The following is a 23,434-nucleotide window of genomic DNA, read 5'->3' as shown; positions in this document are numbered from 1 at the left end:
TTCCTCAAACCAACACCGAAATGTTACCCTTAAAATACCCTACAGCTGGATACCAGACCCCACCTTATAACCTTAGTATGTCCCCTCCTATCATTCAAAGGTGAATCCCCTTGTTCTGGAATCATTTAAACTGTTGATACTTGCTGATGTGGTGCAGGGGGACTATGTGTACAATGTGCACTATTTGGATGAAATATGTAATGTTTTGATAGCCCTCCATGCGTTCACAAACTCCGCCGTAAATACCCATACCACGCGCAGGACAGCGGGAGCGACCATACGCAAATTGTGGATATGTGCACGCATGGCGGAACAAGTGCACGGGCAGTGGGCATGTGTGTGTATTTTATACGTGCTGTGTGTTCTGCAATATTTTTCGACTTTGACACATCTCGTTGTCTCTAATCTCTTTACTGTGATTCTGGCAGCATCAGGGTTAAGTTTCACATGCAAGTTACAAACAATCTTTCCCTCCAAAAGCTAACATGGGCGCAGCCATGTTTTCCTAATCACGTTACCTTTCAGCCTATCAGCTGCATTCTGGTCTCAGCCTGATTACCCAGCAGCTGCACTCTGGTCTCTGCTTAATCAGCCAGCCAATCCCTGTTTCCCAGCTGGTATAAATATCTTGTTCCTGGGCTGAAAAGATTGTAAGTGCTTCAATTGTCTTCAGTGATCCCAGTCTGCAGTCCTCCCATGGACTTTCTCTGCAGTACAGCCTGACTCTGCAGTGTCTCATCATTGCACCTTGTGACTGGCAGTTACCCGACACCGGCTTCCAGCTTCCAGAGGTGCTCTGCCCTGCCAGTAACCATGGGTGTTCCGTCATCGATCCCTAGTAATCATCGGTATCCGCCATCGATCCCAAGTAACCATCAGTATTCCGTCATCGATCCCAAGTCACCATCGGTGTTCCGTCATCGATCCCAAGTCACAATCGGTGTTCCGTCATCGATCCCAAGTCACCATCGGATTTCCGTCATCAGTATTCCTCTGAACTGTGTTTAATAAAACCTTTGAACTTTCCTTTGTTGTCTTGGTCACGCCTTCGGGCATTTGTTCTAAAGGTTCCGTGCATGTCCAAGAACCCGGTACTACCTCCCAGGTACACATATACCTCAGCCCCTACAACTGAGGCTTCCCCCTGATCAGCACCAGCCCTCAGTTGTGACAGCTGGAGCCTGAAACTGGTGCCAGGGGGTCAACTATGACCCACACATCTAGTGCCCAGCCTAACTAATAACAGGCCTGAGTACGAAACTGGTGCCAAGAGGTCACCTGCGACCCCTTTGTCTAGTGTCCAGTCTAGAAAACAAAAGGCCGGAGTCTAAAACTGGTGCCAGGAAGTCCCTTGTGGCCCCTACGTCTAGTGCCCAGTATAACAATTAATAGGCCGGAGCCTGAAACTGGTGCAAGGGGGTCACCTGCGACCCCTGTGTCTAGTGTCCAGTCTAAGAAAAACAGACCGGAGACTGAAACTGGTGTCAGGCGGTCACTCGCGTCCCCTACAACTAGTGCCCAGTCTAACAAACAAAAGGCCGGAGCCTGAAACTGGTGCCATGAGGTCTCTTGCGACCCACACGTCCAGTGCCCAGTCTAAGAAACACCAGGCCGGAGCTTGGAACTGGTGCCAGGGGGTCACCTGCGGCCCCTACATCTAGAGCCCAATCTAACAAACAACAGGCCTGAGCAGGAAATTGGTACCAGGGGGTCACTTGCGACCCTGATGTCTAGTGCCCAATCTAACAAACAAAAGGCCGGAGCATGAAACTGGTGCCAGGGGGTCCCTTTCGACCTCTAAGTATAGTGCCCAGACTAACTAACAACTGGCCTGAGTACGAAACTGGTGCCAGGGGGTCACCTGCGACACCTATGTCTATTGCCCAGTCTTAAATACAAAAGGACTGGAGACCGAAACTGGTGCCAGGGAGTCCGTTGTGGCCCCTACAACTAGTGCCCAGTCTAACAAAAAATAGGCTGGAGCCTGAAACTGGAGCCAGGGGGTCAACTGTGGCCCCCACATCTAGTGCCCAGTCTAACTAACAACAGGCCTGAGTACGAAACTGGTGCCAGGAGGTCACCTGCAACTCCCACGATTAGTGCCCAGTCTAGAAAACAAAAGGCCGGAGCCTAAAACTGGTGCCAAGGGGTCCCTTGTGGCCCCAAAGTCTTGTGCCCAGTCTAAAAAATAATAGGACGGAGCCTGAAACTAGTGCAATGGGGTCACCTGTGACCCCTGTGTCTAGTTCCCAGTCTAAGAAACAACAGGTCGGAGCCAGAAACTGGTGCCAGGGAGTCACCTGCGGCCCCCACAACTTGTGCCCAGTCTAACAAACAACAGGCAGGAGCTTGAAACTGGTTCCAAGGTGTCACCTGCTACCCCTGCGTCTAGAGCCCAGTCTAACAAACAACAGGCTGGAGCCTGAAACTGGTGCCAGGAGGTCCCTTACGACCCCTACGTCCAGTGCCCAGTCTAAGAAACACCAGGCCCGAGTTTGGAACTGGTGCCAGGGGGTCACCTGCTACCCCTGCGTCTAGAGCCCAGTCTAACAAACAAAAGGCCGGAGCCTGAAACTGGTGCCAGGAGGTCTCTTGCGACCCATTCTTCCAGTGCCCTGTCTAAGAAACACCAGGCCAGAGCTCGGAATTGGTGCCAGGGGGTCACCTGCCGCCCCTATATCTAGTGCCCAGTCTAACAAACAACAGGCCGAAGCTTGAAACTGGTGCCAGGGGGTCCCTTGCGACCCCTACATCTAGTGCCCAATCTAAGAAACAACAGGCCTGAGCAGGAAATTGGTGACAGGGGATCACCTCCGACCCTGATGTCTATTGCCCAATCTAAAAAATAAAAGGCCCGAGCCGGAAACTGGTGCCAGGGGGTCCCTTTCGACCTCTACGTATATTGCCCAGTCTAACTAACATCATGCCGGAGTACGAAACTGGTGCCAGGGTTTCACCTGCGACCCCTATGTCTAGTGGCCAGTCGAAAAAACAAAAGGCTGGAGACCAAAACTGGTGCCAGGGGGTCCCTTGTGGCCCCTACAACTAGAGCCCAGTCTAACAAACAAAAGGCTGGAGACCAAAACTGGTGCCAGGGGGTCCCTTGTGGCCCCCACATCTAGTGCCCAGTCTAACTAACAACAGGCCTGAGTACGAAACTAGTGCCAGGAGGTCAGGTGCGACTCCCAGGTCTAGTGTCCAATCTAGAAAACAAAAGGCCGGAGCCTGAAACTGGTGCAAGGGGGTCCCTTGTGGCCCCTATGTCTAGTGCCCAGTCTAACAAATAATAGGCGGGAGCCTGAAACTGATGCAAGGGGGTCACCTGCGACCCCTGTGTCTAGTGCCCAGTCTAAGAATAAACAGTTCGGAGTCCGAAACTGGTGCCAGGGGGTCAACGGCGGACCCTACAACTAGTGCCCAGTCTAACAAACAACAGGCCGGAGCGTAAAACTGGTTCCAAGGAGTCCCTTGTGGTCCCTATGTCTAGTGCCCAGTCTAAGAAACACCAGGCCAGAACTCGGAACTGGTGCCAGGGGGTCACCTGCGGCCCCTACATCTAGTGCCCAGTCTAACAAGCAACAGGCCGGAGCTTGAAACTGGTGCCAGGGGGTCCCTTGCGACCCCTACATCTAGTGCCCAATTTAACAAACAACAGGCCAGAGCAGGAAATTGATGCCAGGGTGTCACCTGCGACCCTGATGTCTATTGCCCAATCTAAAAAACAAAAGGCTGGAGACCAAAACTGGTGCCAGGGGGTCCCTTGTGGCCCCTACAACTAGAGCCCAGTCTAACAAACAAAAGGCTGGAGACCAAAACTGGTGCCAGGGGGTCCCTTGTGGCCCCCACATCTAGTGCCCAGTCTAACTAACAACAGGCCTGAGTACGAAACTGGTGCCAGGAGGTCAGGTGCGACTCCCAGGTCTAGTGTCCAATCAAAAAAACAAAAGGCCAGAGCCTGAAACTGGTGCCAGGGGGTCCCTTGTGGCCTCTACGTCTAGTGCCCAGACTAACAAATACTAGGCCGGAGCATGAAAATGGTGCAAGGGGGTCACATGTGACCCCTGTGTCTAGTGCCCAGACTAAGAAACAGCAGCTCGGAGCCAGAAACTGGTGCCAGGGGGTCACCTGCGGCCCCTACAACTAGTGACCAGTTTAACTAACAACAGGCCGGAGCCTTAAACTGGTTCCAAGGGGTCACCTGTTACCCCTGCATCTAGAGCCCAGTCTAACAAACAACAGGCCGGAGCCTGAAACTGGTGCCAGGGGGTCCCTTGTGGCCACTACGTCCAGTGACCAGTCTAAGAAACGCCAGGCCGGAGCTCGGAGCTGGTGCCAGGGGGTCACCTGCGGCCCCTACATCTAGTGCCCAGTCTAAGAAACAACAGGCCTGAGCGTGAAACTGGTGCCAGGGGGTCCCTTGCGACCCCTACATCTAGTGCCCAATCTAACAAACAGGCCTGAGCAGGAAATTGGTGACAGGGGGTCACCTGCGACCATGAGGTCTATTGCTCAATCTAAAAAACAAAAGGCCCGAGCCTGAAATTGGTGCCAGGGGGTCCCTTTTGACCTCTACGTATAGTGCGCAGTCTAACAAACAATAGGCCGGAGCCTGAAACTGGTGCAAGGGGGTCACCTGCGAACCCTGTGTCTAGTGCCCAGTTTAAGAAAAACAGGCCGGAGCCCGACACTGGTGCCAGGGAGTCCCTTGTGGCCCCTATGTCTAGTGCCTAGTCTAACAAACAACAGGCCGAAGCCTGAAACTGGTGCCAAGGGGTCACCTGCTACCCCTGCGTCTAGAGCCCAGTCCAACAAACAACAGGCCGGAGCTTGAAACTGGTGCCAGGGGGTCCCTTGCGACCCCTACATCTAGTGCCCAGTCTAACAAACAAAAGGCCGGAGCCTGAAATTGGTGCCTTGGGGTCACCTGCGGCACCTACATCTAGTGCCCAGTCTAACAAACAAAAGGGTGAAGCCTGAAACTGGTGCCAGGAGGTCTCTTGTGACCCATACGTCCAGTGCCCAGTTTAAGAAACACCAGGCCTTAGCTCGGAACTGGTGCAGGGGGTAACCTGCGGCCCCTACATCTAGTGCCCAGTCTAACAAACAAAAGGGTGAAGCCTGAAACTGGTGCAAGGGGGTCCCTTTCGACCTCTAAGTATAGTGTCCAGTCTAACTAACAACTGGCCTGAGTACGAAACTGGTGCCAGAAGGTCATTTGTGACTCCCACATCTAGTTCCCAGTCTAGAAAACAAATGGCCGGAAACTAAAACTGGTGACAGGGGGTCCCTTGTGGCCCCTACGTCTAGTGCCCAGTCTAACAAATAATAGGCCGGAGCTTGAAATTCTTGCCAGGGGGTCAACTACGGCCCCCACATCTAGTGCCCAGTCTAACAAACAACAGACCTGAGTACGAAACTGGTGCCAGGAGGTCACCTGCGATTCCCACGTCTACTGCCCAGTCTAGAAAACAAAAGGCCGGAGCCTGAAACTGGTGCCAGGGGGTCCCTTGTGATCCCTACATCTAGTGCCCAGTCTAACAAACAATAGGCTGGAGCCTGAAACTGGTGCAAGGGGGTCACCTGTGACCCCTGTGTCTAATGCTCAATCTAAGAAACAACAGGTCGGAGCCAGAAACTATTGCCCGGGGGTCACCTGGGGCCCCTACAACTAGTGGCCAGTCTAACAAACAACAGGCCGGAGCCTGAAACTGGTTCCAAGGGGTCACCTGTTACCCCTGCATCTAGAGCCCAGTCTAACAAACAACAGGCCGGAGCCTGAAACTAGTGCAAGGGGGTCCCTTTGTGGCCCCTATGTCTAGTGCCCAGTCTAACAAATAATAGGCGGGAGCCTGAAACTGATGCAAGGGGGTCACCTGCGACCCCTGTGTCAAGTGCCCAGTCTAAGAAAAAACAGTTCGGAGTCCAAAACTGGTGCCAGGGGGTCAACGGCGGACCCTACAACTAGTGCCCAGTCTAACAAACAGGCCGGAGCCTAAAACTGGTTTCAAGGAGTCCCTTGTGGCCCCTATGTCTAGTGCCCAGTCTAAGAAACACCAGGCCAGAGCTCGGAACTGGTGCCAGGGGGTCACCTGCGGCCCCTACATCTAGTGCCCAGTCTAACAAGCAACAGGCCGGAGCTTGAAACTGGTGCCAGGGGGTCCCTTGCGACCCCTACATCTAGTGCCCAATTTAACAAACAACAGGCCTGAGCAGGAAATTGATGCCAGGGTGTCACCTGCGACCCTGATGTCTATTGCCCAATCTAAAAAACAAAAGGCCCGAGCCTAAAACTGGTGCCAGGGAGTCCCTTTCGACCTCTACGTTTAGTGCCCAGTCTAACTAACATCATGCCTGAGTACGAAACTGGTGCCAGGGGTTCACCTGCGACCCCTATGTCTAGTGGCCAGTCGAAAAAACAAATGGCTGGAGACCAAAACTGGTGCCAGGGGTTCCTTGTGGCCCTACAACTTGTTCCCAGTCTAACAAACAATAGGCTGGAGTCTGAAACTGGTGCCAGGGGTCAACTATGGCCCCCACATCTAGTGCCCAGTCTAATTAACAACAGGCCTGAGTACGAAACTGGTGCCAGGAGGTCACCTGCGACCCCTTTGTCTAGTGTCCAGTCTAGAAAACAAAAGGCCGGAGCCTGAAACTGGTGCCAGGGGGTCCCTTGTGGCCCCTACGTCTAGTTCCCAGTCTAAGAAACAACAGCTCGGAGCCAGAAACTGGTGCCAGGGGGTCACCTGCGGCCCCTACAACTAGTGACCAGTCTAACTAACAACAGACCGGAGCCTGAAACAGTCCCCAAGGGGTCACCTGTTACCCCTGCATCAAGAGCCCAGTCTAACAAACAACAGGCCGGAGCCTGAAACTGGTGCCAGGGGGTAAATTGCGACCCCTTTGTCTAGTGCCCAGTCCAAGAAAAACAGTCCGGAGCCCGAAACTGGTGCCAGGCGGTCACCCTCGGCCCATAAAACTAGTGCCCAGTCTAACAAACAACAGGCTGGAGCCAGAAACTGGTGCCAGGGGGCCAACTGCAGACCCCACATCTAGTGCCCAGTCTAACTAATAACAGGGCTGAGTATGAAACTGGGAGAAGGGGGTCACCTGCGACCGCCACGTGTAGTGTCTGTCTAGTCTAAAAAAACGAAAGGCCGGTGCCTGAAACTGGTGCCAGGTGGTCCCTTGTGGCCTCTACAACTAGTGCCCTGTTTAACAAACAATCGTTTGGAGCATGAAACTGGTACCAGGGGGTCAACTGCGACCCCCACATCTAGTGCCTAGTCTAACTAACAACAGGCCTGAGTACAAAACTGGTGCCAGGGGGTAACCTACCCCCACGTCTAGTGCCCAGTCTAGAAAAAAAAATGCTGGATCCTGAAACTGGTGCAAGGGGGTCACTTGTGGCCCCTACGTCTAGTGCCCAGTCTAACTAACAATAGGCTGGAGCACGACACTGGTGATGGGAGGTCTCCTGCGACACAGGGGGTCATCCTCGATTTTCATGTCTAGTGCCCAGTCTGATAAAAACAGGCAAATAGCCCTAAACTGGTGCCAGAGGGTCAACGTCTAGTGCCCAGACTAACAAACAATAGGTCGGAGCCTGAAACTGGTGCCAGGGGGTCACCTGAGGCCCACACATGTAGTGCCCAGTCTAAAAAACAACTGGCCTGAGTACGAAACTAGTGCCAGATGGTCACCTGCGAACCCCACGTCTACTGCCAAGTCTAAAAAACAAAAGGCTGGAGCTTGAAACTGGTGCCAGGGGGTCAGCTGTTACCCCCACGTCTAGTGCCCAGTCTAACTAAGAGGCCTGAATACAAAACTGGTGTCAGGGGGTCAACCGCGACCCCCACGTCTAGTGCCCAGCCTAACAACAGGCCGGAGCACAAAGCTGGTGCCAGGGGGTTACTGCAAACCCCACGTCTAGTGCCCAGTCTAAAAATCAAAAGGCCGGAGCCTGAAACTAGTGCCAGAGGGTCTCTTGCGGTCCCTACAACTAGTGCCCAGTCTAACAAACAATAGGCTGGAGCTTGAAACTGGTGCCAGGGGGTCAACTGCGGCCCCCAAATCTAGTCAAAATAACAACAGGCCTGAGTACGAAACTGGTGCCAGGAGGCCACCTGCGACTCCCACGTCTAGTGCCCAGTCTAGAAAGCAAAAGGACGGAGCCTGAAACTGGTGCCAGGGGGTCCCTTTCGACCTCTACATATAGTGCCCAGTCTAACTAACAACATGCCTGAGTACGAAACTGGTGCCAGGGAGTCACCTGCGACCCCTATGTCTAGTGCCTAGTCTAAAAAACAAAAGGCTGGAGACCGGAACTGGTGCCAGGGGGTCCCTTGTGACCCCTACAACTTGTGTCCAGTCTAGCAAACAATAGGCTGGAGCCTTAAACTGGTGCCAGGGGGTCAACTGCAGCCCCCACATCTAGTGCCCAGTCTAACAAACAGGCCTGAGTACGAAACTGGTGCCTGGAGGTCACCTGCGACTCCCACGTCTAGTGCCCAGTCTAGAAAACAAAAGGCCGGAGCCTGAAACTGGTGCCAGGGGATCTCTTGTGGCCCCTACATCTAGTGCCCAGGCTAAAAAACAATAGGCCAGAGCCTGAAACTGGTGCAAGGGGGTCACCTGCGACCAATGTGTCTAGTGCCCAGTCTAAGAAGCAACAGGCCGGAGCCCGAAACTGGTGCCAGGGGGTCACCGCGGCCCTTACAGCTAGTGCCCAGTCTAACAAACAACAGGCCAGAGCCTGAAACAGGATTCATGGGGTCACCTGCTTCCCCTGCGTCTAGAGCCCAGTCTAACAAACAGGCCTGAATACAAAACTGGTGTCAGAGGGTCAACCCCCAACTGGTGCCAGGAGGTCCTTTGAGGCCACAACGTCTAATGCCCAGTCTAACAAACAATAGGCCAGAGACTGAAACTGGTCCCAGGGGGTCCCTTGCGGCCCTTATATCTAATGTCCATTATAACAAACAATAGGCTAGAGTCTGAAGCTCTTGCCAGGGGGTCCCTTGCGGACCTTACGTCTACTACCCAGTCTAACAAACAAAAGGCTGGAGCCTGAAACTGGTGCCAGGGGGTCAACTGCGGCCCCCACATCTAGTGCCCAGTCTAAGTAACAACAGGCCTGAGTACGAAACTGTTGTCAGGAGGTCACCTGCAACTCCCACGTCTAGTGCCTAGTTTAACAAACAATAGGCCGGAGCATGAAACTGGTGCAAGGGGGTCACCTGCGAACCCCACGTCTAGTGCCCAGACTATAAAACAAAAGGCCGGATCATGAAACTGGTCCCAGGTGGTCCCTTGTCGCCCCTACGTCTAGTGCCCAGTCAAACAAAAAATTGGCGGAGCATGAAACTGGTGCCAGGGCGTCCCTTGTCCCTTGTGGCCCCTACAACTAGTGCACAATCTAACAAACAATAGGCCGGAGACTGAAACTGGTCCCAAGGGGTCCCTTGCGGCCCTTATATCTAGTGTCCATTCTAACAAACAAAAGGCTAGAGTCTAAAGCTGGTGCCAGGGGGTCCTTGCGGACCTTACGTCTAGTGCCCAGTCTAACAAACAAAAGGTTGGAGCCTGAAACTGGTGCCAGGGGTCAACTGCGGCCCCCACATCTGGTGCCCAGTCTAACTAACAACAGGCCTAAGTACGAAACTGGTGCCAGGAGGTCACCTGCAACTCCCACGTCTAGTGCCTAGTCTAACTAACAATAGGCCGGAACCTGAAACTAGTGCAAGGGGGTCACCTGCGAACCCCACGTCTAGAACCCAGTCTAAGAAACAACAGGCCGGAGCCCGAAACTGGTGCCAGGGGGTCACCCGCGGCACCTTCAACTAGTGCCCAGTCTAACAAACAGGCCGGAGCCTGAAACTGGTTCCAAGGGGTCTCCTGCTACATCTGCGTCTAGAGCACAGTCTAACAAACAACAGGCCGGATTCTGAAACTGGTGCCAGGGGGCCAATTGCAGCCCCCACATCTAGTGCCCAGTCTAACTAATAACAGGGCTGAGTATGAAACTGGGAAAAGGGGGTCACCTGCGACCCCCACGTGTAGTGTCTAGTCAAAAAAAACCAAAAGGCTGGTTCCTGAAACTGGTGCCAGGTGGTCCCTTGTGGCCCCTACAACTAGTGCCCAGTTTAACAAACAATCGTTTGGAGCATGAAACTGGTACCAGGGGGTCAACTGCGACCCCCACGTCTAGTGCCCAGTCTAACTAACAACAGGCCTGAGTACAAAACTGGTGCCAGGGGGTAACCTACCCCCACGTCTAGTGCCCAGTCGAGAGAAAAAAATGCTGGATCCTGAAACTGGTGCAAGGGGGTCCAGTGCCCAGTCTAACTAACAATAGGCTGGAGCACGACACTGGTGATGGGAGGTCTCCTGCGACACAGGGGGTCATCCTCGATTTTCATGTCTAGTGCCCAGTCTGATAAAAACAGGCAAATAGCCCTAAACTGGTGCCAGAGGGTCAATGCGGCCCCTACGTCTAGTGCCCAGACTAACAAACAACAGGCCGGAGCCCGAAACTGGTGCCAGGGGGTCACCCGTGGCCCCTACAGCTAGTGCCCAGTCTAACAAACAACAGGCCAGAGCCTGAAACTGGTGCAAGGGGGTCACCTGCGACCAATGTGTCTAGTGCCCAGTCTAAGAAGCAACAGGCCGGAGCCCGAAACTGGTGCCAGGGGGTCACCGCGGCCCTTACAGCTAGTGCCCAGTCTAACAAACAACAGGCCAGAGCCTGAAACAGGATTCATGGGGTCACCTGCTTCCCCTGCGTCTAGAGCCCAGTCTAACAAACAGGCCTGAATACAAAACTGGTGTCAGAGGGTCAACCCCCAACTGGTGCCAGGAGGTCCTTTGAGGCCACAACGTCTAATGCCCAGTCTAACAAACAATAGGCCAGAGACTGAAACTGGTCCCAGGGGGTCCCTTGCGGCCCTTATATCTAATGTCCATTATAACAAACAATAGGCTAGAGTCTGAAGCTCTTGCCAGGGGGTCCCTTGCGGACCTTACGTCTACTACCCAGTCTAACAAACAAAAGGCTGGAGCCTGAAACTGGTGCCAGGGGGTCAACTGCGGCCCCCACATCTAGTGCCCAGTCTAAGTAACAACAGGCCTGAGTACGAAACTGGTGTCAGGAGGTCACCTGCAACTCCCACGTCTAGTGCCTAGTTTAACAAACAATAGGCCGGAGCATGAAACTGGTGCAAGGGGGTCACCTGCGAACCCCACGTCTAGTGCCCAGACTATAAAACAAAAGGCCGGATCATGAAACTGGTCCCAGGTGGTCCCTTGTCGCCCCTACGTCTAGTGCCCAGTCAAACAAAAAATTGGCGGAGCATGAAACTGGTGCCAGGGCGTCCCTTGTCCCTTGTGGCCCCTACAACTAGTGCACAATCTAACAAACAATAGGCCGGAGACTGAAACTGGTCCCAAGGGGTCCCTTGCGGCCCTTATATCTAGTGTCCATTCTAACAAACAAAAGGCTAGAGTCTAAAGCTGGTGCCAGGGGGTCCTTGCGGACCTTACGTCTAGTGCCCAGTCTAACAAACAAAAGGCTGGAGCCTGAAACTGGTGCCAGGGGTCAACTGCGGCCCCCACATCTGGTGCCCAGTCTAACTAACAACAGGCCTGAGTACGAAACTGGTGCCAGGAGGTCACCTGCAACTCCCACGTCTAGTGCCTAGTCTAACTAACAATAGGCCGGAACCTGAAACTAGTGCAAGGGGGTCACCTGCGAACCCCACGTCTAGAACCCAGTCTAAGAAACAACAGGCCGGAGCCCGAAACTGGTGCCAGGGGGTCACCCGCGGCACCTTCAACTAGTGCCCAGTCTAACAAACAGGCCGGAGCCTGAAACTGGTTCCAAGGGGTCTCCTGCTACATCTGCGTCTAGAGCACAGTCTAACAAACAACAGGCCGGATTCTGAAACTGGTGCCAGGGGGCCAATTGCAGCCCCCACATCTAGTGCCCAGTCTAACTAATAACAGGGCTGAGTATGAAACTGGGAAAAGGGGGTCACCTGCGACCCCCACGTGTAGTGTCTAGTCAAAAAAACCCAAAAGGCTGGTTCCTGAAACTGGTGCCAGGTGGTCCCTTGTGGCCCCTACAACTAGTGCCCAGTTTAACAAACAATCGTTTGGAGCATGAAACTGGTACCAGGGGGTCAACTGCGACCCCCACGTCTAGTGCCCAGTCTAACTAACAACAGGCCTGAGTACAAAACTGGTGCCAGGGGGTAACCTACCCCCACGTCTAGTGCCCAGTCGAGAGAAAAAAATGCTGGATCCTGAAACTGGTGCAAGGGGGTCCAGTGCCCAGTCTAACTAACAATAGGCTGGAGCACGACACTGGTGATGGGAGGTCTCCTGCGACACAGGGGGTCATCCTCGATTTTCATGTCTAGTGCCCAGTCTGATAAAAACAGGCAAATAGCCCTAAACTGGTGCCAGAGGGTCAATGCGGCCCCTACGTCTAGTGCCCAGACTAACAAACAACAGGCCGGAGCCCGAAACTGGTGCCAGGGGGTCACCCGTGGCCCCTACAGCTAGTGCCCAGTCTAACAAACGACAGGCCAGAGCCTGAAACTTGTGCAAGGGGGTCACCTGCGACCAATGTGTCTAGTGCCCAGTCTAAGAAGCAACAGGCCGGAGCCCGAAACTGGTGCCAGGGGGTCACCGCGGCCCTTACAGCTAGTGCCCAGTCTAACAAACAACAGGCCAGAGCCTGAAACAGGATTCATGGGGTCACCTGCTTCCCCTGCGTCTAGAGCCCAGTCTAACAAACAGGCCTGAATACAAAACTGGTGTCAGAGGGTCAACCCCCAACTGGTGCCAGGAGGTCCTTTGAGGCCACAACGTCTAATGCCCAGTCTAACAAACAATAGGCCAGAGACTGAAACTGGTCCCAGGGGGTCCCTTGCGGCCCTTATATCTAATGTCCATTATAACAAACAATAGGCTAGAGTCTGAAGCTCTTGCCAGGGGGTCCCTTGCGGACCTTACGTCTACTACCCAGTCTAACAAACAAAAGGCTGGAGCCTGAAACTGGTGCCAGGGGGTCAACTGCGGCCCCCACATCTAGTGCCCAGTCTAAGTAACAACAGGCCTGAGTACGAAACTGTTGTCAGGAGGTCACCTGCAACTCCCACGTCTAGTGCCTAGTTTAACAAACAATAGGCCGGAGCATGAAACTGGTGCAAGGGGGTCACCTGCGAACCCCACGTCTAGTGCCCAGACTATAAAACAAAAGGCCGGATCATGAAACTGGTCCCAGGTGGTCCCTTGTCGCCCCTACGTCTAGTGCCCAGTCAAACAAAAAATTGGCGGAGCATGAAACTGGTGCCAGGGCGTCCCTTGTCCCTTGTGGCCCCTACAACTAGTGCACAATCTAACAAACAATAGGCCGGAGACTGAAACTGGTCCCAAGGGGTCCCTTGCGGCCCTTATATCTAGTGTCCATTCTAACAAACAAAAGGCTAGAGTCTAAAGCTGGTGCCAGGGGGTCCTTGCGGACCTTACGTCTAGTGCCCAGTCTAACAAACAAAAGGCTGGAGCCTGAAACTGGTGCCAGGGGTCAACTGCGGCCCCCACATCTGGTGCCCAGTCTAACTAACAACAGGCCTGAGTACGAAACTGGTGCCAGGAGGTCACCTGCAACTCCCACGTCTAGTGCCTAGTCTAACTAACAATAGGCCGGAACCTGAAACTAGTGCAAGGGGGTCACCTGCGAACCCCACGTCTAGAACCCAGTCTAAGAAACAACAGGCCGGAGCCCGAAACTGGTGCCAGGGGGTCACCCGCGGCACCTTCAACTAGTGCCCAGTCTAACAAACAGGCCGGAGCCTGAAACTGGTTCCAAGGGGTCTCCTGCTACATCTGCGTCTAGAGCACAGTCTAACAAACAACAGGCCGGATTCTGAAACTGGTGCCAGGGGGCCAATTGCAGCCCCCACATCTAGTGCCCAGTCTAACTAATAACAGGGCTGAGTATGAAACTGGGAAAAGGGGGTCACCTGCGACCCCCACGTGTAGTGTCTAGTCAAAAAAAAACAAAAGGCTGGTTCCTGAAACTGGTGCCAGGTGGTCCCTTGTGGCCCCTACAACTAGTGCCCAGTTTAACAAACAATCGTTTGGAGCATGAAACTGGTACCAGGGGGTCAACTGCGACCCCCACGTCTAGTGCCCAGTCTAACTAACAACAGGCCTGAGTACAAAACTGGTGCCAGGGGGTAACCTACCCCCACGTCTAGTGCTCAGTCGAGAGAAAAAAATGCTGGATCCTGAAACTGGTGCAAGGGGGTCCAGTGCCCAGTAGAGATGAGCGGGTTCGGTTTCTCTGAATCCGAACCCGCCAGAACTTCATGTTTTTTTTCACGGGTCCGAGCGACTCGGATCTTCCCGCCTTGCTCGGTTAACCCGAGCGCGCCCGAACGTCATCATGACGCTGTCGGATTCTCGCGAGGCTCGGATTCTATCGCGAGACTCGGATTCTATATAAGGAGCCGCGCGTCGCCGCCATTTTCACACGTGCATTGAGATTGATAGGGAGAGGACGTGGCTGGCGTCCTCTCCGTTTAGAATAGATTAGAGAGACACTTGATTTACTAATTTTGGGGAGCATTAGGAGTACTCACTACTCAGTACAGTGCAGAGTTTTGCTGATAGTGACCAGTGACCACCAGTTTTATTTATTATAATCCGTTCTCTGCCTGAAAAAAGCGATACACAGCACACAGTGACTCAGTCACATACCATATCTGTGTGCACTGCTCAGGCTCAGGCCAGTGTGCTGCATCATCTATATATATAATATTATATATATCTGTCTGACTGCTCAGCTCACACAGCTTATAATTGTGGGGGAGACTGGGGAGCACTACTGCAGTGCCAGTTATAGGTTATAGCAGGAGCCAGGAGTACATAATATATTATATAGTGAGTGACCACCAGACACACAGTGCAGTTTATTTAATATATCCGTTCTCTGCCTGAAAAAAGCGATACACACAGTGACTCAGTCAGTCACATACCATATCTGTGTGCACTGCTCAGGCTCAGGCCAGTGTGCTGCATCATCTATATATATTATATATCTGTCTGACTGCTCAGCTCACACAGCTTATAATTGTGGGGGAGACTGGGGAGCACTACTGCAGTGCCAGTTATAGGTTATAGCAGGAGCCAGGAGTACATAATATTATATTAAAATTAAACAGTGCACACTTTTGCTGCAGGAGTGCCACTGCCAGTGTGACTAGTGACCAGTGACCTGACCACCAGTATATATAATATTAGTAGTATACTATCTCTTTATCAACCAGTCTATATTAGCAGCAGACACAGTACAGTGCGGTAGTTCACGGCTGTGGCTACCTCTGTGTCGGCACTCGGCAGCCCGTCCATAATTGTATATACCACCTAACCGTGGTTTTTTTTTCTTTCTTTATACATACATACTAGTTACGAGTATACTATCTCTTTATCAACCAGTCTATATATTAGCAGCAGACACAGTACAGTGCGGTAGTTCACGGCTGTGGCTACCTCTGTGTCGGCACTCGGCAGCCCGTCCATAATTGTATATACCACCTAACCGTGGTTTTTTTTTCTTTCTTTATACATACATACTAGTTACGACTCGAGTATACTATCTCTTTATCAACCAGTCTATATATTAGCAGCAGACACAGTACAGTGCGGTAGTTCACGGCTGTGGCTACCTCTGTGTCGGCACTCGGCAGCCCGTCCATAATTGTATATACCACCTAACCGTGGTTTTTTTTTCTTTCTTTATACATACATACTAGTTACGAGTATACTATCTCTTTATCAACCAGTCTATATATTAGCAGCAGACACAGTACAGTGCGGTAGTTCACGGCTGTGGCTACCTCTGTGTCGGCACTCGGCAGCCCGTCCATAATTGTATATACCACCTAACCGTGGTTTTTTTTTCTTTCTTTATACATACATACTAGTTACGAGTATACTATCTCTTTATCAACCAGTCTATATATTAGCAGCAGACACAGTACAGTGCGGTAGTTCACGGCTGTGGCTACCTCTGTGTCGGCACTCGGCAGCCCGTCCATAATTGTATATACCACCTAACCGTGGTTTTTTTTTCTTTCTTTATACATACATACTAGTTACGAGTATACTATCTCTTTATCAACCAGTCTATATATTAGCAGCAGACACAGTACAGTGCGGTAGTTCACGGCTGTGGCTACCTCTGTGTCGGCACTCGGCAGCCCGTCCATAATTGTATATACCACCTAACCGTGGTTTTTTTTTCTTTCTTTATACATACATACTAGTTACGAGTATACTATCTCTTTATCAACCAGTCTATATTAGCAGCAGACACAGTACAGTGCGGTAGTTCACGGCTGTGGCTACCTCTGTGTCGGCACTCGGCAGCCCGTCCATAATTGTATATACCACCTAACCGTGGTTTTTTTTTCTTTCTTTATACATACATACTAGTTACGAGTATACTATCTCTTTATCAACCAGTCTATATATTAGCAGCAGACACAGTACAGTGCGGTAGTTCACGGCTGTGGCTACCTCTGTGTCGGCACTCGGCAGCCCGTCCATAATTGTATATACCACCTAACCGTGGTTTTTTTTTCTTTCTTTATACATACATACTAGTTACGAGTATACTATCTCTTTATCAACCAGTCTATATATTAGCAGCAGACACAGTACAGTGCGGTAGTTCACGGCTGTGGCTACCTCTGTGTCGGCACTCGGCAGCCCGTCCATAATTGTATACTAGTATCCAATCCATCCATCTCCATTGTTTACCTGAGGTGCCTTTTAGTTGTGCCTATTAAAATATGGAGAACAAAAATGTTGAGGTTCCAAAATTAGGGAAAGATCAAGATCCACTTCCACCTCGTGCTGAAGCTGCTGCCACTAGTCATGGCCGAGACGATGAAATGCCAGCAACGTCGTCTGCCAAGGCCGATGCCCAATGGCATAGTACAGAGCATGTCAAAACCAAAACACCAAATATCAGTAAAAAAAGGACTCCAAAACCTAAAATAAAATTGTCGGAGGAGAAGCGTAAACTTGCCAATATGCCATTTACCACACGGAGTGGCAAGGAACGGCTGAGGCCCTGGCCTATGTTCATGGCTAGTGGTTCAGCTTCACATGAGGATGGAAGCACTCAGCCTCTCGCTAGAAAACTGAAAAGACTCAAGCTGGCAAAAGCACCGCAAAGAACTGTGCGTTCTTTGAAATCCCAAATCCACAAGGAGAGTCCAATTGTGTCGGTTGCGATGCCTGACCTTCCCAACACTGGACGTGAAGAGCATGCGCCTTCCACCATTTGCACGCCCCCTGCAAGTGCTGGAAGGAGCACCCGCAGTCCAGTTCCTGATAGTCAGATTGAAGATGTCAGTGTTGAAGTACACCAGGATGAGGAGGATATGGGTGTTGCTGGCGCTGGGGAGGAAATTGACCAGGAGGATTCTGATGGTGAGGTGGTTTGTTTAAGTCAGGCACCCGGGGAGACACCTGTTGTCCGTGGGAGGAATATGGCCGTTGACATGCCAGGTGAAAATACCAAAAAAATCAGCTCTTCGGTGTGGAGGTATTTCACCAGAAATGCGGACAACAGGTGTCAAGCCGTGTGTTCCCTTTGTCAAGCTGTAATAAGTAGGGGTAAGGACGTTAACCACCTCGGAACATCCTCCCTTATACGTCACCTGCAGCGCATTCATAATAAGTCAGTGACAAGTTCAAAAACTTTGGGTGACAGCGGAAGCAGTCCACTGACTAGTAAATCCCTTCCTCTTGTAACCAAGCTCACGCAAACCACCCCACCAACTCCCTCAGTGTCAATTTCCTCCTTCCCCAGGAATGCCAATAGTCCTGCAGGCCATGTCACTGGCAATTCTGACGAGTCCTCTCCTGCCTGGGATTCCTCCGATGCATCCTTGCGTGTAACGCCTACTGCTGCTGGCGCTGCTGTTGTTGCCGCTGGGAGTCGATGGTCATCCCAGAGGGGAAGTCGTAAGCCCACTTGTACTACTTCCAGTAAGCAATTGACTGTTCAACAGTCCTTTGCGAGGAAGATGAAATATCACAGCAGTCATCCTACTGCAAAGCGGATAACTGAGTCCTTGACAACTATGTTGGTGTTAGACGTGCGTCCGGTATCCGCCGTTAGTTCACAGGGAACTAGACAATTTATTGAGGCAGTGTGCCCCCGTTACCAAATACCATCTAGGTTCCACTTCTCTAGGCAGGCGATACCGAGAATGTACACGGACGTCAGAAAAAGACTCACCAGTGTCCTAAAAAATGCAGTTGTACCCAATGTCCACTTAACCACGGACATGTGGACAAGTGGAGCAGGGCAGGGTCAGGACTATATGACTGTGACAGCCCACTGGGTAGATGTATGGACTCCCGCCGCAAGAACAGCAGCGGCGGCACCAGTAGCAGCATCTCGCAAACGCCAACTCTTTCCTAGGCAGGCTACGCTTTGTATCACCGCTTTCCAGAATACGCACGCAGCTGAAAACCTCTTACGGCAACTGAGGAAGATCATCGCGGAATGGCTTACCCCAATTGGACTCTCCTGTGGATTTGTGGCATCGGACAACGCCAGCAATATTGTGTGTGCATTAAATATGGGCAAATTCCAGCACGTCCCATGTTTTGCACATACCTTGAATTTGGTGGTGCAGAATTTTTTAAAAACCGACAGGGGCGTGCAAGAGATGCTGTCGGTGGCCAGAAAAATTGCGGGACACTTTCGGCGTACAGGCACCACGTACAGAAGACTGGAGCACCACCAAAAACTACTGAACCTGCCCTGCCATCATCTGAAGCAAGAAGTGGTAACGAGTAGAGATGAGCGGGTTCGGTTTCTTTGAATCCGAACCCGCACGAACTTCACTTTTTTTTTCACGGGTCCGAGCGACTCGGATCTTCCCGCCTTGCTCGGTTAACCCGAGCGCGCCCGAACGTCATCATGACGCTGTCGGATTCTCGCGAGACTCGGATTCTATATAAGGAGCCGCGCGTCGCCGCCATTTTCACACGTGCATTGAGATTGATAGGGAGAGGACGTGGCTGGCGTCCTCTCCATTTAGATTAGATTTAGAAGAGAGAGAGAGAGAGAGATTGCTGTGATACTGTAGATTAGAAGAGAGTGCAGAGTGCAGACAGAGTTTAGTGACTGACGACCACAGTGACCAGTGACCACCAGAGACAGTGCAGTTGTTTGTTTTATTTAATATATCCGTTCTCTGCCTGAAAAAAACGATACACAGTCACACAGTGACTCAGTCTGTGTGCACTGCTCAGCCCAGTGTGCTGCACATCAATGTATTGTATATAAAGCTTATAATTGTGGGGGAGACTGGGGAGCACTGCAGGTTGTTATAGCAGGAGCCAGGAGTACATGATAAATAATATTATATTAAAATTAAACAGTGCACACTTTTGCTGCAGGAGTGCCACTGCCAGTGTGACTAGTGGTGACCAGTGCCTGACCACCAGTATATTAGTAGTATTGTATACTATCTCTTTATCAACCAGTCTATATTAGCAGCAGACACAGTACAGTGCGGTAGTTCACGGCTGTGGCTACCTCTGTGTCGGCACTCGGCAGGCAGTCCGTCCATCCATAATTGTATTATATACCACCTAACCGTGGTTTTTTTTTTCTTTCTTTATACCGTCGTCATAGTCATACTAGTTGTTACGAGTATACTACTATCTCTTTATCAACCAGTGTACAGTGCGGTAGTTCACGGCTGTGGCTACCTCTGTGTCGGAACTCGGCAGGCAGTCCGTCCATCCATAATTGTATTATAATATATACCACCTAACCGTGGTTTTTTTTTCGTTCTTTATACCGTCGTCATACTAGTTGTTACGAGTATACTACTATCTCTTTATCAACCAGTGTACAGTGCGGTAGTTCACGGCTGTGGCTACCTCTGTGTCGGAACTCGGCAGGCAGTCCGTCCATCCATAATTGTATTATAATATATACCACCTAACCGTGGTTTTTTTTTCGTTCTTTATACCGTCGTCATACTAGTTGTTACGAGTATACTACTATCTCTTTATCGACCAGTGTACAGTGCGGTAGTTCACGGCTGTGGCTACCTCTGTGTCGGCACTCGGCAGGCAGTCCGTCCAACCATAATTGTATTATATACCACCTAACCGTGTTTTTTTTTTCATTCTTTATACCGTCGTCATACTAGTTGTTACGAGTATACTACTATCTCTTTATCAACCAGTGTACAGTGCGGTAGTTCACGGCTGTGGCTACCTCTGTGTCGGCACTCGGCAGGCAGTCCGTCCAACCATAATTGTATTATATACCACCTAACCGTGGTTTTTTTTTTCATTCTTTATACCGTCGTCATACTAGTTGTTACGAGTATACTACTATCTCTTTATCAACCAGTGTACAGTGCGGTAGTTCACGGCTGTGGCTACCTCTGTGTCGGCACTCGGCAGGCAGTCCGTCCAACCATAATTGTATTATATACCACCTAACCGTGGTTTTTTTTTCATTCTTTATACCGTCGTCATACTAGTTGTTACGAGTATACTACTATCTCTTTATCAACCAGTGTACAGTGCGGTAGTTCACGGCTGTGGCTACCTCTGTGTCGGCACTCGGCAGCCCGTCCATAATTGTATATACCAGTGACCTAACCGTGGTTTTTTTTTCTTTCTTTATACATACATACTAGTTACGAGTATACTATCTCTTTATCAACCAGTCTATATATTAGCAGCAGACACAGTACAGTGCGGTAGTTCACGGCTGTGGCTACCTCTGTGTCGGCACTCGGCAGCCCGTCCATAATTGTATATACCACCTAACCGTGGTTTTTTTTTCTTTCTTTATACATACATACTAGTTACGAGTATACTATCTCTTTTTCAACCAGTCTATATATTAGCAGCAGACACAGTACAGTGCGGTAGTTCACGGCTGTGGCTACCTCTGTGTCGGCACTCCGCAGCCCGTCCATAATTGTATATACCAGTGACCTAACCGTGGTTTTTTTTTCTTTCTTTATACATACATACTAGTTACGAGTATACTATCTCTTTATTAACCAGTCTATATATTAGCAGCAGACACAGTACAGTGCGGTAGTTCACGGCTGTGGCTACCTCTGTGTCGGCACTCGGCAGCCCGTCCATAATTGTATATACCAGTGACCTAACCGTGGTTTTTTTTTCTTTCTTTATACATACATACTAGTTACGAGTATACTATCTCTTTATCAACCAGTCTATATATTAGCAGCAGACACAGTACAGTGCGGTAGTTCACGGCTGTGGCTACCTCTGTGTCGGCACTCGGCAGCCCGTCCATAATTGTATATACCAGTGACCTAACCGTGGTTTTTTTTTTCTTTCTTTATACATACATACTAGTTACGAGTATACTATCTCTTTATCAACCAGTCTATATATTAGCAGCAGACACAGTACAGTGCGGTAGTTCACGGCTGTGGCTACCTCTGTGTCGGCACTCGGCAGCCCGTCCATAATTGTATATACCAGTGACCTAACCGTGGTTTTTTTTTCTTTCTTTATACATACATACTAGTTACGAGTATACTATCTCTTTATCAACCAGTCTATATATTAGCAGCAGACACAGTACAGTGCGGTAGTTCACGGCTGTGGCTACCTCTGTGTCGGCACTCGGCAGCCCGTCCATAATTGTATACTAGTATCCAATCCATCCATCTGCATTGTTTACCTGAGGTGCCTTTTAGTTGTGCCTATTAAAATATGGAGAACAAAAATGTTGAGGTTCCAAAATTAGGGAAAGATCAAGATCCACTTCCACCTCGTGCTGAAGCTGCTGCCACTAGTCATGGCCGAGACGATGAAATGCCAGCAACGTCGTCTGCCAAGGCCGATGCCCAATGGCATAGTACAGAGCATGTCAAAACCAAAACACCAAATATCAGTAAAAAAAGGACTCCAAAACCTAAAATAAAATTGTCGGAGGAGAAGCGTAAACTTGCCAATATGCCATTTACCACACGGAGTGGCAAGGAACGGCTGAGGCCCTGGCCTATGTTCATGGCTAGTGGTTCAGCTTCACATGAGGATGGAAGCACTCAGCCTCTCGCTAGAAAACTGAAAAGACTCAAGCTGGCAAAAGCACCGCAAAGAACTGTGCGTTCTTTGAAATCCCAAATCCACAAGGAGAGTCCAATTGTGTCGGTTGCGATGCCTGACCTTCCCAACACTGGACGTGAAGAGCATGCGCCTTCCACCATTTGCACGCCCCCTGCAAGTGCTGGAAGGAGCACCCGCAGTCCAGTTCCTGATAGTCAGATTGAAGATGTCAGTGTTGAAGTACACCAGGATGAGGAGGATATGGGTGTTGCTGGCGCTGGGGAGGAAATTGACCAGGAGGATTCTGATGGTGAGGTGGTTTGTTTAAGTCAGGCACCCGGGGAGACACCTGTTGTCCGTGGGAGGAATATGGCCGTTGACATGCCAGGTGAAAATACCAAAAAAATCAGCTCTTCGGTGTGGAGGTATTTCACCAGAAATGCGGACAACAGGTGTCAAGCCGTGTGTTCCCTTTGTCAAGCTGTAATAAGTAGGGGTAAGGACGTTAACCACCTCAGAACATCCTCCCTTATACGTCACCTGCAGCGCATTCATAATAAGTCAGTGACAAGTTCAAAAACTTTGGGTGACAGCGGAAGCAGTCCACTGACCAGTAAATCCCTTCCTCTTGTAACCAAGCTCACGCAAACCACCCCACCAACTCCCTCAGTGTCAATTTCCTCCTTCCCCAGGAATGCCAATAGTCCTGCAGGCCATGTCACTGGCAAGTCTGACGAGTCCTCTCCTGCCTGGGATTCCTCCGATGCATCCTTGCGTGTAACGCCTACTGCTGCTGGCGCTGCTGTTGTTGCCGCTGGGAGTCGATGGTCATCCCAGAGGGGAAGTCGTAAGCCCACTTGTACTACTTCCAGTAAGCAATTGACTGTTCAACAGTCCTTTGCGAGGAAGATGAAATATCACAGCAGTCATCCTACTGCAAAGCGGATAACTGAGTCCTTGACAACTATGTTGGTGTTAGACGTGCGTCCGGTATCCGCCGTTAGTTCACAGGGAACTAGACAATTTATTGAGGCAGTGTGCCCCCGTTACCAAATACCATCTAGGTTCCACTTCTCTAGGCAGGCGATACTGAGAATGTACACGGACGTCAGAAAAAGACTCACCAGTCTCCTAAAAAATGCAGTTGTACCCAATGTCCACTTAACCACGGACATGTGGACAAGTGGAGCAGGGCAGGGTCAGGACTATATGACTGTGACAGCCCACTGGGTAGATGTATGGACTCCCGCCGCAAGAACAGCAGCGGCGGCACCAGTAGCAGCAT

The 23,434-nt window shown here is 50.9% G+C and overlaps 1 protein-coding gene across 2 annotated transcripts in view; it reads right to left on the bottom strand.

Annotated features, from left to right (window-relative positions):
• RPL7L1 (ribosomal protein L7 like 1) overlaps positions 1-23,434 on the bottom strand; it is a 426,894-nt gene that overhangs the window by 199,277 nt on the left and 204,183 nt on the right. The window lies entirely within an intron of this gene.

The sequence above is a fragment of the Pseudophryne corroboree genome, chromosome 3 (genome assembly GCF_028390025.1).
Source record: "Pseudophryne corroboree isolate aPseCor3 chromosome 3, aPseCor3.hap2, whole genome shotgun sequence".
Lineage (NCBI taxonomy): Eukaryota > Metazoa > Chordata > Amphibia > Anura > Myobatrachidae > Pseudophryne > Pseudophryne corroboree.
The sequence above is the reverse complement of the archived record's forward strand: the minus strand, read 5'-3'. Positions and strand labels throughout refer to the sequence as shown.